The sequence below is a fragment of the Mobula birostris genome, chromosome 13 (genome assembly GCF_030028105.1).
Source record: "Mobula birostris isolate sMobBir1 chromosome 13, sMobBir1.hap1, whole genome shotgun sequence".
Lineage (NCBI taxonomy): Eukaryota > Metazoa > Chordata > Chondrichthyes > Myliobatiformes > Myliobatidae > Mobula > Mobula birostris.
The window spans coordinates 22,253,739-22,269,947 of record NC_092382.1 but is presented as its reverse complement, the minus strand read 5'-3'; the positions used below and the strand labels follow the sequence as shown (position 1 = coordinate 22,269,947).

At 43.5% G+C, this 16,209-nt stretch overlaps 1 long non-coding RNA gene across 1 annotated transcript; it reads right to left on the bottom strand.

Annotated features, from left to right (window-relative positions):
• Positions 1-461: 461 nt before the first annotated feature.
• Positions 462-9,682, bottom strand: LOC140207495 (uncharacterized). The gene is made up of 2 exons (XR_011888572.1): positions 9,617-9,682; positions 462-1,222 (listed from the first exon to the last, which is right to left on the bottom strand). It is a non-coding gene; the product is annotated as an uncharacterized lncRNA (long non-coding RNA).
• Positions 9,683-16,209: the final 6,527 nt, after the last annotated feature.

Genomic DNA, 16,209 nt, shown 5'->3' with positions numbered 1-16,209 from the left:
CACCCGAGCTTTAACAAGTTTGGGAATTGTATTTACACACAAATATATGCATAACATGGCTAACTTTTGATTTACCTGGTTTAAGTTACTATATTGAGTAGTTACTAATAAATAGTGGTTTTTAATATCAAAACCAGACTCCAGGTGTGCTCTGTTGTTGCTGGTTCATTTAGACCATTGTGTGTACGTAACAGATTCATTCAGTTATCTATCCTTATGACACACTACCAGGTTCACACTGTTGAGAGGGTGTTCACCTGCTCTGAATGTGGGAAGCGATTCACTCAGTCATCTAACCTCATATAACTCTTGCCTCAGCTAGCATCTTAATATAGCTGGTGATAGCACCCCAGCCCGGCCAGACTGAAGAAATCTCGTTTGGGTGGATGCTGCGCGATGCGTCCCCTGTTACAAATAAGTACCCCGAAATAAGAAACAGTACATAATATGCGATTAAACAATTGAGGTTCATAATTTTTACTTTAACTATTGGGTTAGTGAAGTAAACAAATAAAAGAAAAAGGGTCCACTCTCTCCATTCACATCTTCTCATTTCTCCCCGGCAAAAGACCGCAAAAATCTCTCTTCCAGACTCACATGGAAGACCATTTCTGTCATTGGATAGCCCCACACTCCAAAACCCTGTTATCTCTAGTCGTAACCTAAACATTACTGCTGCAGAGAAACCATTACCTCAGCAGTGAAACATTACAGCATGTTATACTTGTGACATACTACCGGGTTCACACTGGAGAGAAAGTTTCAATAAGCCTCATGCTGGATATTTGTTCATCGCCACTGCTGAATGCAATTTCGAGAGTGATTGTCGGTGCTGAACTCTGCAATTATTGCTGTTGCTCACCACACCCAGTTCTGCACCCTGGTCACTGGACATGGGAGGAGTTTCTTCTGCTGCATATTCACCTTTAATGGGACAGGAGTTTAATATTCTGGACCTGAGACAAATAAATCAGTTTATTTTAAACTGTCTCTGGTACTTCGTGAATTTATAACATACATAGTGTACAGCAAAGAGTCAACTCAGGCAGGCTGGACCATGCCAGTGATTCAGTTCCACGACAGTCCTTTTTAAATCTTCCCCTGTTGTTCCAAACAGTCACCACTGTGTGTGAAGAAGTTTCCGTTGAATTTTCTGCAGAATGAAGAAGTGGAGCTGACTGCAGTTCTGTCTGAGATGTTCTTTGCCCCTCTAGTCTCTGGGCTGAGGAAGAATAACATCGTTAGTTAACCTCCTTAATCACGACTCATTTCCACATTATGGGTCATTTTCCCTTTTTCTAAAGGTTTGTTAGAAAACATTACTGTCCTGTGAAGACTGAAAGCAGAATGGAAAACTATCAGTTGGATTTTCAACGAAGCAGGGTCAGAAACCAGAGGCGGGTCTGCACAGGGCAGAGTTTGGGGCTCTGAACGATGGTCGGGATAAGAACAAATGATGAGGAGAAGGGAATCAGCAGCCAGGCGTGGCAACGATGACAGAGTAGCAAGATTTGGAAGCCAATTGACAGAGAAAATAATTTGGTTGTCTGACTGCTGACACAAACAATACCTGTGGTGAGGTGCTCCACTGGTCGAGGAACATGTGTGTGTTGGGAATGGTTTTATCTATTGAAGGAGTTGTTCCTTCTTGTTTATCCTGTAATATTATATCTAGATGGTTATTATGGATTTTCTTATTAGTAGTTATGTATTGATTATCATATAATTTGTAAGATTTTGACTCTAAAACTGAATCAGGCTTGAATTTATTGTGCCTTGATGAAGTTACAGTGGTCGTTCATGAGTTTGTATTTTAAAGCAAGATTTTGGTGAATGATATTTGCCACCCGATCGTACCTTTGTAAGTAATCAGATTGAGTTAAACTGCTGCAGGATCCCAGAATGTGTTGGATTGTGTCTGGTTTGTCTTGGCATTTTCTGCATTTATTGCCTGGTTTGTTTGCCTTTTATGTATTTTAGATATTTTGAAATGTTACCCACCTTGTCCTGTATTTCCCCAAGTAACCCCTGTTTCTGGGAAGAGGCCTCCAACTCTGAGTTGGGCTCTCGAAGCTTCCCTGTCACCAGCTCGTCTGCTCAAATCATTAGGATGTCTCCCATGGAGGCTCAGACTCATTCCACTGATTAACGGTTTCTTCCATAGTGATGATTCATTTTTTTGAGTGGCCTCTCATTTCAGTTTTCTGGTCTGTATTTCTTATCAGAATTATATATACTCGCATGGAGTGCTGAATCCTGTTTATTTTTGATGAAAATATATACTTTAGAAATCTTATCAGACTGTTAGGTGATTTTTTTTTTATGTCTGTTATAGCTCTTCCACCTTCTGTCCTCAGTAGTGTAATCTAAGTGTGTTTGAGTGTAAATAGTCTTTTCTAAATTCATCATTTCAGTTCTTATTTTTCTTTGTAAAGTTTCCAGATCGGAATGGAACCAAGATATTTTGCCGAGAAATATGTTAAAATGGGAATAGTAAGAGAGTTTATTGCCTTTGTTGTATTTGTTATACCATGGACATATGGACATAGCCAACATGGGGGCATCCTTATCACGTGCCCCAGCCACTGCAGCTGACGCTGGGTGATCATGGCCTCGATACTCCTGCAGTTGGTCTTTACAAGTATTTCAGTGTGAGGCACCCGCTCACGCCAGGTAATTCCCAGAATGTGCTGGAGACAGCCGATGTGGAAGCGCTCCAAGGACTTGATGTGATGGCTGTAGGTTACCCAAGCTTCACGGCTATAAAGGAGGGTGATGACACAGACCGCTTGGTGTATGGTGACCTTTGTGGAGGGACGAAGGCTCCTGTGCTGAAAGACTCTACGCCGAAGTCTCCTAAAGGCCGCTGATGCCTGTTTAATGCGGCTCTGGATGTCGTTGTCAATGCTGCTATCCTCAGAGAGAATGTCCTCAGATGTTTGAAAGATGGCACTACTGACAGCTTTTCAAAACCAACAGTGAAGGTAGGTAGAGTGGGTGGAACACTGGTACTCCAGTGGCAAACCACTTCCATCTTGGTGGTATTGACAGTCAGCCCCATCCTGCTGTACGCTCTCACTGCCACAGTAAGGACAGTCTGGAGATCCTCTGGAGTATGGGCCAAAAGAGCACAGTCGTCTCTTGATTCAGTTAGTGATTTGGTGGTAGGTGTTGCGCGGAGCCTCCTGATGTCAAAGAGGTTGCCATCTAATCTGATGTCCACTGCCACACCGCTGCTGTCTTCAATAAGCTTGGTAACACACAAGAGGAAGATGTTAAAGTGCATTGGTGCTAGCACACACCCCTGCCTCACCCCTGTATATACAAGGAAGGGCTTCGACTCTTGTCGTCCTATGGTCACCCGAGCAGTCATCCCATCGTGGAACTGGCAGAGGATGTTAACAAATTTATTGGGATAGCCAAACCTGAGGAGAACATCCCATAAGAGCTCTCTTTGCACAGTGTCAAATGCTTTGGAGAGGTCAACAAAGGCCATAAACAGCTCCTGATGTTGCTCCCGGCACTATTCCTGAAGCTGCCGGGCTGTGAAGATCATGTCGATTGTGCTCCTGTTCTTCCTAAATCCACACTGCGATTCAGGCAGCATTGACTCGGTGATGTTGCTGATGAGTCTCTGAAGCATCACCTTGGCCAGGAATACAAAGGTAAGCTCGCCAATAAAGAGGATACTAAATGTTTCTTTAGATGCATAAAGTGTAAAGGAGAGGTGAGAGTGCATATCGGAAAACGATGCTGGAGAGGTGGTAATAGAGGCAAGGAGCTGGCGGATGAACTGAGTAAGTGTTTTATATCAGTCTTCACTATGGAAGACACCAGCAGGATGCTGGAAGTCCAGATGTCAGTGGTCAGAAATATTTACAGGACATTACTCGGGAGCAGGTTCTTGGGAAGTCTGAAGGTAAATAGGCCACCTGGACCACATAGTGTACATCCCAGAGTTCTCAAAGAGGTGACTGAAGAGGTTGTGGAGGGATTAGTAATGATGTTTCAATAATCAATTGAATCTGGCATGGTTCTGTACGACTGAAAATTTGGAAATATCACTCCACTCTTCAAGAAGGGAGGGAGGTAGATGAACAAAACTTATAGACCAGTTAGTCTCACTTCACTCTTTGGGAAGATATTGGAGTCGGATGTTGAGGATGTATTTTCAGGGTATTTTCGGTCATTTTCAGCATGGTTTCCTCAAGGGAAAATCTTGCCTGACAAGTATGTTGAAAGTCTCTGAATTCATTGAAGAAGTAACAAGCAAGATGAACAAAGGAGAATCGGTTGATGCTGTGCACGTGAAGTTTCAGAAGGTCCTTGACAAGGTGCCACACATGAGGCTGCTTATCAAGTTATGAGCCCATGATATCACAGGAAAGATTCTTGCATGGATGAAGCAGTGGCTGATTGGCAGGAGGTAAAGAATAGTAATAAAGGGAACCTTTTCTGATTGGTTGCTGGTGACCAGTGGTGTTCCACAGGGATCTGTGTTGGGACCGATTCTTGTATGTTATATGACAGTGACTTGGATGACAGAATTGATGGCTTTGTTTCAAAGGTGTGGATGATACCAAGTCAGTTGGAGGGACAGGACGTTTTGAGGAAATTGAGAGGCTCAAAAGGACAGCCAGATTATGAAAAATACTTTAGTCAGAGGGTGGTAAATCTGTGGAATTTGTTGCCATGAGAGGCTGTGGAGTCTAAGTCATTGGTTGTGTTTAAGGCAGAGATAGTTAGTTTCTTGATTAGCCAGGTATTCAATGGGTATGGGATGAAAGTAGGGGAGTGGAGATGACTGGAAGAACTGGATCAGCCCATGATTGAATGGCGGAGCAGACTCGATGGGCCGAATAGCCTACTTCTGCTCCTGTATCTTATGATCTTATGGTTTGAAAGTGGTGAAGCCTTGAATTCTAATCCTGCTAAGAAATGGACACACAAGAAGTGCGTCTTTAGAATGTAACATACCTGGAGTATTGTTTTATTCCCTTTGTGTCAGATCAGCGATGCCCCATGTGTCTTACTTGTAAACAACGAAAGCATCAAGTTTGCAGAAACACTTCCATAAATGACACACTGAAAAAGATGCTTGTGGTTTTACTCAGTTCCGGAAGATGAAAGAAGCATTTGAAAAGCGTTGCACACTGGAGGCATTCGGAAAGAAAGCTACAAATGACTTTGATCGTGGTCTCATCACTTCTCATAACATTTCCACAATGATAGCAAAAGTCTGCAAGGTCTCATACAGTTAGTGAGAGATTAATAAGGCCTGCCGTATCAGGTACACACCACTGTTCTCAAAACAGATACCAGTATTTTAAAATCGATTCCTCTGAGTATTAACTCTGTCGCACCTCAGATTGATGAAATGAGTGAAGACATTGAGTATCAGTATGCACAGAGCTAAAGAAAAACAGAATTTGGGAACCAACTGTATGAGTCAACTGCGTGAGACATCAAGGCATTGATAATGGCATATGTACAGTTCATCAAAAATGGAACAATCGATCAAGAGATTCTCGATTGTAAAAAGTTGAAAATAGATATCAACAGAGAATCAGTCCACGACGAGCTCAAAGTGAAATTGATAACAAAATTATTCTGATTAGGAACATGATTTCTTGTCCAACGGATGGAGCACCATATATGACAGGTTGCCATGCTGGTTCAGTGGAATTTATGAAAATGAAATTGTGTCTATTGTGTCATTCATCGTCAACGTCCCGCAGCTACTGTTCAGTGGGCAGGTGCTGTCAAATCTATGTTTAAAGATAAATATGAAGTTAAAGCAGAATATTTTTTCATGTTAGCATATGGTAGCCATGTTTTACACTATGGAGGCGATGGAAAGTATATTGGGCCTAAGAGGGGTGTTGGTAAGTATGTGGGTGTTGGGCTAAAAAGGTTGGCAAACACTGCTATAGAAGAAAGAGTTAGCCAACGGATGAGCATCACCGTCCATGGGTGAAATCCCCGCAATCTGAGCAGACTAGGTGTCGACGAGAAAGTGTGCCAAGACTGGCTCAAAGTTGGAGACGTCTTCCCAGAAACAGAGTGTTTCTTTGTGGCAATACAGGACCAGGTGGTTAAGACAGGACATCAAAAATGCACAATCAAAAAAAAACTAACAAATTCAAGATGATAAAAGTAGAATATGCCATGTGAAACCAGAAAATATCCTGCAGTATCCTGCAACAGTTTAATTCAATCTTACACAGGTACAATCAGGTGACAAACATCTTTCACCAAAATCTTGCTTTAACATACAAAACATTCTATACATTATTATACAGTAAATACAATCCTAATCGAGTTTTGGAGTCTCTTATGACCAATCCATTACTAGAGATGGGGCAATACCTGGTACCTGTCCGGATCTAACATTACAGGGTAATAGGGATGGTCATTCCGAACACACACAACGCATGAAAATCAATAAGCCAGAAACACCAGAAATATGCTGACTTGAATGAGGAAAATGAAAGACTGTGTGTACATGAACATTGTCCCATTTGTGATTTACACGACTGGCATCATTCTAAAGTCACCACACAACAGTATTAAACAATTCGACCCGCACGACAATATCTATGTAAATCTCCAGACAGCCACAATACGCAACACCATCAGAATCGGCCGAAAGTTCCAAGCGATTGAGAAATCAGTGGGCTTCTCCGTGTCCATGTCCATACCGCAATTTTTATCAGTTTGAGCTGAGATAGAAAATAAAAATAATAATAAATATGCGATTCTACCTGAGTGAATGCAGAGGAGAGTCAACACGCAATTTGATCGGATGGAAATTTATTAAAAATCAGGAAGTGAGATGACATCATTTTCTTTGAAGCAGACTAGGCATCGGAGGTTTCCGTGAAAATTTTGGCAATTATGCAAGAGTTCTCTGGTGTTGAACATACCCCCGCAACATCTTTGTCTAATGCGACGGACAAGTGCGAGCTTTACTGTAAATTCGTGCAGTCTGTTGACATTTTTTTCCATTTCATTCTTATGCAAGAGACCAAAGTAACTAATGAGTTGCATTTTTGCCTGTTTGGTCTTGAATGTTCCCAGAGCCTGTCCACTTTATCATGACCGAAAAGGGTCTGGCGGTGGCGAGCGCGGAAATATGGTGGAAAACTAAACATTAAAGGTAGGATGAGTTTAATAATTGGTAGCAGTGGAGGTGGCGGGGTGCGGGTGTCGGAGAGTCTGTTCCTGTGCTGCGTCTCTCTCTCGGGCTCGAAACCAGATTTACTCTCCCCGCTGCCACCTTCTCCGATGATCATTGGTTCTGCAGAGTCAAGATCAGAAACATTGAGAATCCCTCCGAGAAGAGCTTAGATATGTTGTTTGTTAATTTGTTGAATAATTGACGTGAGCGGATATTTCGCTGCGCTAATGAACTGCTCTCTGAACTTGGACTGAGTTACCCCACAAATAAATGTGTTTGTACAACAGCTTAATATCATCGGCATGTCTCCGGAGTGTTGAAAAATGTATCCAGAATCGTTGTAATTATTCTGATCCAACCCGGCGATGGTGTTATAAAGGAATTCGGCAACACTCACCGACCACAGGATGATGAAGCTTCCGGAGATGGTGAGAAGTAAGATCACAGACCTCCTCCTGCTCTCCATCTCCGGGTCACTGCGGTTCTCCGCCTTGCTCTGACCCCTCAGCCCCTTACGGACGCGACTGGTCACTAAAATGTGTCTGACTGTCAGAGCGTTAAACAGGAGTATTAACACGAACGGGAGTAATGGCGTTAGGACGGTAGAAAGCCGGTCATATCCCACCCACTCGGGATCCGTACAGTAGCCCGGTATTTCAATACAGTCCCGGGGTATAATGTCGACTACTTTCAGAGGACGATATATAAAGAAGTAGGACACATTATTAAAACAGATCAGAACGCCGGTTGTTGTCAGAACCACAGACGCAGTTTTCCCGGTGCAATACTTTATTTTCCGTTTCTGACAACAAATGGCGACAAACCGATCAAACGTGAAGCTGACGGTGAACCAGACAGAACAGTCTGTGGCTGCTTCTCCCAGGGCAGCGATCACACTGCACACGGGGGTGACGTCCAGGAAAGTCCCAGGGAGGTAATAATAACAGACCCGCCACAATATCACCGCAAACACGATGGTCAGTAGATCCGCCACTTCCGTGGCCACCAGGTAGCGAGTGGAGCGGGTGGAGAGGCCGCACTTTCCCCGGGACAGGATCACCATCGCCACTAAATTCACTGGGAAACAACCGAGAGAGCGAATGAATTACTGTCTGTCCACTCCGTGGGTCTCGGGGCAGGGAAATGCTGGAAATGGAGAGCAGCTCATTCCCGGAGGGTTAAAGCGCGGAAGGCGGGGATCGCCGGCGCCTCAAAGGTGCCAATGCCGGGAGAAACGTTACGGTCCGGGGCGCTGACTGCACGGCGGGCAGGTTTCAGGAAGGAGGCCGGGATCGCTTTGGAAAATCAGTGTAAATCTCTGTCCATCGGATTTCTGACTGATGTGCAAAGCCGAGAAAGCCTCGGTAACTTTCTCAGCCATAGTGATTCCCGCGATCCCGTCACATCTGTTCACACTGTCCGGTACCGCTCAGCCCCGCTGTCTCCGACTTTGTCCATGGACAATTTCCAAAGCTCGTTGCAGATTTACTTCCCCTGTTCGCAGGCATCGATCTCCTCCTTGGCCTCCGCCCACACGGGCCCGGCTCGGCTCGGCTCGGCTCGGCTCGGCTCGCTTATTTTAAAATCCGCAGCTACTCTTCGTCGCGGTTCCTTCATACTCTGTCAGGGGTTCGGATCAGAAAGTTCCCATGTTGGTTTTATTTAATATCCTCCCTGACCCGCTCCGAATTACTGCGACGTTACTCTAAATGCTCCGGTGCTGGGTGTCCCGGAGCGGAATGTCGCCGCTAACTTACCCCGTCTGACCTGTATCGGACACCGCTGTGTCGGCTCTGAACTCCCTCTTCACCACATCGATATGGAAACAAACCCCGGGAAGCAAAAACGCACAGCCACTCTCATTTAATTTTTCCAAACCCCCGTAACTCTCGGGTTCTAATATACAGTTGGTGTCATTTTCAGGATATAAATATACATTTTTTGTCAATAAAAGACTCTGGAATGTTGATTTGGTCCCTCAGCCAAATTGTTGACTCAGTTTGGGAACAACTGGGCTCCGAGCACTGGTTCCTATAATACCAACTGGGACATCCTGCAGGCCCAAGAAGAGTCTGGTTATTCCTTGTATCTAACACACACAGACACCAGGAACAGCATTAGGCCACTCGGCCACTCTAGCACGTCCTGTCATTCAATAAGACCAGGGCCCCAAACACCACTCCCTTCCCCACTTTGCCCGGACCATTGGCCCCGCTTGCAGGGCAACAGTCTGCCGGTGTTTGCCCCCCCACCCCCAATGTGGTGAATCGCCACCACCGTGGGCTCAGACATTTCCACAGATGAGCCCCTCCTGTCCCCACCGGGACAAACATCCTGTCCGCCCCCTCTCTCACCATCTTCATCGTTTCAATAACCCCCCCCCTCCCTCCCCGGGGAACTGGCATCAAACCGACGGGACGAGCGGTCTCCTCCTACCTCTCAGCGATACATCAGACTCCGGCCGCAGGAGACGCTTCACAAACGCCCCCACCTTCGCTCGGAGGAAAGAGGAAATGAATCAGAAAGCGGATATTTACTTTGGAAATGGTTCCGCTTTTACTGGGAGGTCAAAACGGTGGCGAGTCACGTCTGCGAGGCGTAAACAGTGATTGAAATTGCCTCGGGCCAATGACTATAGCGCAGCGGCGGTGCGGGATCTCGTGGTCGGTAGAACCATAGAAAACTACAGCACAGAAACAGGCCATTTGGCCCTTCTTGGCTCCGCCGAACCATTTTCTGCCTAGTCCCACTGACCTGCACCCCGACCATATCCCTCCATACACCTCCCACCCATGTACCTGTCCAAGTTTTTCTTAAATGTTAAAAGTGAGCCCGCATTTACCACCTCATCTGCCAGCTCATTCCACACTCCCAACACTCTCTGTGTGAAGAAGCCTCTCCCCTCCCCCCAAATGTTCCATATATAACCATATAACTATTACAGCACGGAGACAGGCTATCTCGGCCCTTCTAGTCCGTGCCAAACTCTTAACTTATCCTAGTCCCACCGACCTGCACTCAGCCCATAACCCTCCATTCCTTTCCTGTCCATATATCTATCCAATTTAACTTTAAACAACAACATACAACCTGCCTCAACCACTTCTGCTGGAAGCTCGTTCCACACAGCTACCACTCCCTGAGTAAAGAAGTTCCCCCTTGTGTTACCCCTAAACTTTTGTCCTCTAGCTCTCAACCCATGTCCTCTTGTTTGAATCTTCCCCACTCTCAATGAAAAAAGTCTAACCACGTCAACTCTATCAATCCCCCTCATAATTTTAAACACCTCTATCAAGACCCCCTCAACCTTCTACGCTCCAAAGAATAAAGACCTAACTTCTTCAACCTTTCTCTGTAACTTCGGACTTGAAAACCAGGCAAAATTTTAGTAAACCTCCTTTGTACTCTCTTAATTTTATTAACATCTTTCCTATAATTCAGTGACCAGAACTGTACACAATACTCCAGATTTGGCCTTACCAATGTCTTATACAAATTCAACATTACATAGAAACATAGAAAATAGGTGCAGGAGTAGGCCATTCGGCCCTTGGAGCCTGTACCACCATTTATTACGATCATGGCTGATCATCCAACTCAGAACCCTGCACCAGCCTTCCCTCCATACCCCCTGACCCCTGTAGCCACAAGGGCCATATCTAACTCCCTCTTAAATATAGCCAATGAACTGGCCTCAACTGTTTCCTGTGGCAGAGAATTCCACAGATTCACCACTTTCTGTGTGAAGAAGTTTTTCCTAATCTCGGTCCTAAAAGGCTTCCCCTCTATCCTCAAACTGTGGCCCCTACATCCCAACTCCTATACTAAATGCTCTGATTAATAAAGGCCGGCAAACCAAAAGCTTTCTTCACCACCCTATCCACATGACATTCCATCTTCAGGGAACTATGCACCATTATTCCTAGATCCCTCTGTTCTACAGCATTCTTCAATGCCCTACCATTTACCATGTATGTCCTGTTTTGATTATTTCTACCAAAATGTAGCACCTTACATTTTTCTGCATTAAACTCCATCTGCCATCTTTCAGCCCACTCTTCTAACTGTTCGAAATCTCTCTGCAAGATTTGAAAACCTACTTCATGATCCACAACACCACCTATCTTAGTATCATCTGCATACTTACTAATCCAGTTTACCACCCCATCATCCAGATCATTAATATATATTACAAACAACATTGGACCCAGTACAGATCCCTGAGGCACACCACCAGTCACGGGCCTCCAACCTGACAAACAGTTATCCACCACTACTCTCTGGCGTCTCCCATCCAGCCACTGCTGAATCCATTTTACTACTTCCATATTAATTCCTAACAATTGAACCTTCCTAGCTAACCTTCCATGTGGAACTTTCTCAAAGGCCTTACTGAAGTCCATATCGACAACATCCACCATTTTACCCTTGTCAACTTTCTTAGTAACCTCATCAAAAAATTCAATAAGATTTGTCAAATATGACCTTCCACGCACAAATCCATATTAACTGTTCCTAATCAGACCCTGTCTATCCAGATAATTATATATACCATCTCTAAGAATACTTTCCATCAATTTACCCACCATTGACGTCAAACTCACAGGCCGATAATTGCCAGGTTTAGTCTTAGAACCCTTCTTAAACAATGGAACCACATTTAAACTTTTTAAACTTGCCCCCTTTCACCCTTAACCCATGTTCTCTGTTTTTCTTCCCTCCTCCAGCCTCAGTGGAAAAAGCCTGCTTGAATTCACTCTATCTATACCCACCATAATTTTATATACCTCTATCAAATCTCCCCTCATTCTTCTACACTCCAGGGAATAAAGTCCTCACCTATTCAATCTTTCCCTGGAACTCCATTTCTCAAGTCCAGGCAACATCCTTATAAACCTTCTCTGCACTCTCTCAACTTTATTAATATCCTTCCTGTAATTTGGTAACCAGAACTGTACACAATACTCCAAATTCGGCCTCAGCAATGCCTTATACAACCTCATCATAACATTCCAACACTTATACTCAATACTTTGATATACAAGGGCGAATGTAGCAAAAGCTCTCTTTACGACCCTATCTGTGTCGCCACTTTTAGGAAATTTGTATTTGTATTCCCAGATCCCTCTGTTCTACTGCACTCCTCAGTGCCCTACCACTTACCTTGCATGTTCTACCTTGGTTAGTCCTTCCAAAGTGCAATACCTCACACTTATCTGCACTCAACTCCATCTGCCATTTTTCAGCCCATTTTTCCAGCTGGTCCAAATCCCTCTGCAAGCTTTGAAAACCTTCCTCACTGTCCACTACACTTCCAATCTTTGTATCATCAACAAATTTCCTGATCCAATTTACCACATTATCATCCAGATCATTGATATAGATGACAAATAACAATGGACGCAGCACCGATCCCTGTGGCACACCACTAGTCACAGGCCTCCACTCAGAGAAACAATCCTCTACTACGACTCTTTGGCTTCTTCCGTTGAGCCAATGTCTAATCCAATTTACCACCTCTCCATGTATACCGAGTGACTGAATTTTCCTAACTAACCTCCCATGTGGGACCTTGTCAACGGCCTTACTGAAGTCCTTGTAGACAATATCCACTGCCTTCCCTTCATCCACTTTCCTGGTAGCCTCCTCGAAAAACTCCAATAGATTGGTCAAACATGACCTACCACACTCAAAGCCATGTTGACTCTCCCTAATAAGTCCCTGTTTATCTAAATGCTTTTAGATTCTGTCTCTTAGGACTCCCTCAAATACCTTACCCACTACCGACTTCAAATTTACCAGCCTATAATTTCCTGGATTACTTTTCGATCCTTTTTAAACAACGGAACAACATGAACCACTCTCCAATCCTCCGGCACCTCAGTTGCAGACAGCGACATTTAAAATATTTCTGCCAGGGCCCCTGCAATTTCAACACTAGTCTCCTTCAAGGTCTGAGGGAATGCCCTGTCAGGTCCTGGGGATTTATCCACTTTAATTTGCCTCAAGATAGCAAGTACCTCCTCCTTTTCAATCTGTACAGTTTCCATGATCTCACTACTTGTTTCCCTTAATTCCATAGACTTCATGCCAGTTTCCTTAGTAAATACAGATGCAAAAAAAAATACATTTAAGATCTCCCCCATTTCTTTTGTTTCCACACATAGCCAACCACTCTGATATTCAAGAGGACCAATTTTATCCCTTACAGTCCTTTTACTCTTAATATACCTGTAAAAACTCTTCGGATTATCCTTCACTTTGACTGCCAAGGCAACCTAATGTCTTCTTTTATCCCTCTTGATTTCCTTTTTAAGTATTTTCTTGCACTTTTTATACTCCTCAAGCACCTTATTTACTCCCTGTTTCCTATATATGTCATACAACTCCCTCTTCTTCTTTATCAGAGTTGCAATATCCCTTGAGAATCAAGGTTCCTTATTCCTCTTCATTTTGCCTTTAATTCTGACAGGAACATACAAGCTCTGCACCCTCAAAATTTCTCCTTTGAAGGCTTCCCACTTACCGATCATATCCTTGGCAGAGAACAACCTGTCCCATCCCATGCTTTTTAGATCCTTCAAATTTGGCCTTCTTCCAGTTTAGAACCTCAACCCTAGGACCAGATCTATCTTTATCCATGATCAAGTTGAAACTAATGGTGTTATGATCACTGGAACCAAAGTGCTCCCCTACATACACTTCCATCACTTGTCCTAACTCATTTCCTAATAGGAGATCTAATATCACATCCCCTCTAGTTGGTACCTCTATATGGGAATGGGAAGTAGAGTTGAAGTGGGTGGCTACTGGGAGATACTGTCTGTTGTGGCGGATGGCAACACTTCACTTGTGACCACCATTCAGGGCCCCAAACAGTCCTTCCTAGTGAGGCAACACTTCACTTTTGAGTCTGTTGGGGTCATCTGTTGCATCCGGTGCTCCCGGTGCGGCCTCCTCTACATCGGTGAAAACCGACGCAGATTGGGGGACCGCTTCGTTGAGTACCTCTGCTCCATCCGCCACAACAGACAGGATCTCCCGGTAGTCACCCACTTCAACTCTGCTTCCCATTCCCATTCAGATATGTCCATACATGGCCTCCCTACTGCCATGATGAGGCTAATCTCGGGTTGGAGGAGCAACACCTCATATACCATCTAGGTAGTCTCCAACCCCTTGGTATGAACATAGAATTCTCCAACTTCTGGTAATTCCCTCCCCCTCCCTTCCTCTATCCCTATGTAACTCTGCCTCTCCCCCAGCTGCCTATCACCTCCGTCATGGTTCCGTCTCCTTCTACTACCCATTGTTTTCCTGCCCATCACCTCCCTGCTTCCCCTCCCCCACCCCTTTGTCTTTCAAATTCCTGGTTTTTCAACTGAACCTACCAGCCTTCTACTTCCAACCCTCCCCCACCTCCTTTATAGGGCCTCTGTCCCTTCCCTCGTCAGTCCTGATAAAGGGTTCCGGCCCAAAATGTCGATTCATCATTTCCACGGGTGCTGCCCGACCTGCTGAGTTCCTCCAGCATGTTGTGAGTGTCAGTAGGATCTTTATTCTTTTTAAGAATTAAAGAAATAGAAGCTTCATAAAACGATTGTGGTAATCTGATTGCTTCTTTGAATATTCTAGACAACCAAGGAGAGAGAATAGAGGAAAATGTTAATTTTCTTATTTAAGATTTTAATTTTAATTTTAGTCTGATATTTACATCCTGGATTAAATTGTTATATTACACCCCTGTAGCTTTGGTTTGTACTAATAATCAAAGATCTCCCTTTTATCGTCTATCTCGGGGTACCAGGCAAGGAGGCCCTCTTAGTCCATTATGATTTAATATTGCCCTTGAACCTTTAGCAATTGCTATTTGAGACTCGCCCAACATTTTTGGTATTACTCGCAAAAATGAAATACATAAATTATCATTATATGCAGATGATTTGTTATTATATATCTCTAATCTGGAGAAATCAATTCCTGTAATTTTATATTTGTTGGCTCAATTTAGTAACTTTTCTGGTTATAAATTGAACCTTAATAAGAGTGAACTATTTCCCCTAAATAAGCAGGTTCCTATTTATGGATGTTTGCCATTTAAATTGGTTATTGACTCTTTTATATATTTAGGGGTTAAAATCACGAAAAGGCATGGAGATTTATTTAAAGTTTTTTTTTACCTTTAATTAATCAGATTAAACTTTTCTTTACTAACTGGTCACCAATGTCTTTGTCACTGATCAGTGGGATCAATGCTATCAAGATGATTATTTTGCCTAAATTTTTATATGTATTTCAATCGGCACCAATTTTTATTCCAAAATATTTCTTTGATAATGTTGATTCAAAAATTTCCTCATATATATGGCAGAACAAAAACCCTAGGTTAGGTGAAAGGCATTTACAGAAATCTAAAAAAAGTTGGGGGGGGAGGCGGTGGTGATAGATGTCATTCTGAGATAGCTTCTTTAACTCACATGTTTTGGTCATGTCCTTTGTAGAAGAAATATTGGAAAGATATTTTTGATATTATTTCAATGGTTTTGAATATAGATTTACAACCTCACCTAATTACTGCTATTTGGGGGTTACCAATGATAGAATCAAATCATTTAACCTCTTCAGCTCATCGGATGATTGCATTTCTTATTTTCATGGCTAGAAGATCCATGTTGCTGAACTGGAAAGAAATTAATCCTCCTACCACATTTCATTGGTTTTCTCAAACAATGCCGTGTTTAAATTTGGTAAAAAAAATAGAAGTGTTGTTTATGAGCCCTCTATTAAATTCGAAAAGACTTGGAGGCCATTTATTCAACATTTTCAGATGAATGTAAGTTGACCATTTCCAAACTTATATTATTTCTTTGTAATATTGGTTGAGAGGAACGGAGTGGTTGACACGAAGGTTTTCTCTTTTCTCCTTTGTTTTAGAATGTTACAAAACAGCCCCTTTTTTATACCCTGGGCCCGAAACGTCGACTGTACCTCTTCCTAGAGATGCTGCCTGGCCTGCTGCGTTCACCAGC